We start from the raw sequence: 369 nt of genomic DNA on the forward strand, positions 1-369 counted from the left end.
TCATTTTGAAGCATGAATTTATGTCTTATTTTCTGCCCTAGAACTGGCCCCCTATTAAGTATAGGAGCAGCAGGATCTCTTGCCTTTTTCTTGCAACTAACTCCGGCTCTGCTAGTGCCCTGGCTTCATTCAGTGCAAAAAAGAGAAGTCTGAAGAGTGCCAAATACTTTGAGCAATTTTCGTTTTTATTTGATGGCATCAATAACCAAAGCAAAATGTGGTATAAATTAGGATTTAAAAATTAGGGCCAGATTCCCTAGCTGTTGAAAACTGGTAATCCTGAATTGCAGCCTGAATCGCGTCTTGTCACGAGTGTTTTGCCACTCTTCAAGCGGCCCTTTTCTAACGCGAGCCTGATCCAGTGTAGGG

At 42.3% G+C, this 369-nt stretch overlaps 1 protein-coding gene across 1 annotated transcript in view; it reads left to right on the forward strand.

Moving 5' to 3' along the window:
- LOC104079986 (zinc finger protein DPF3-like) overlaps positions 1-369 on the forward strand; it is a gene marked incomplete at both ends in the record, with an annotated part of 24933 nt that overhangs the window by 8332 nt on the left and 16232 nt on the right. The gene's annotated exons all lie outside the window — the stretch shown is intronic.

The sequence above is a fragment of the Fulmarus glacialis genome, unplaced genomic scaffold, assembly GCF_000690835.1.
Source record: "Fulmarus glacialis isolate BGI_N327 unplaced genomic scaffold, ASM69083v1 scaffold46047, whole genome shotgun sequence".
In the NCBI taxonomy this organism is placed as follows: Eukaryota; Metazoa; Chordata; class Aves; order Procellariiformes; family Procellariidae; genus Fulmarus; species Fulmarus glacialis.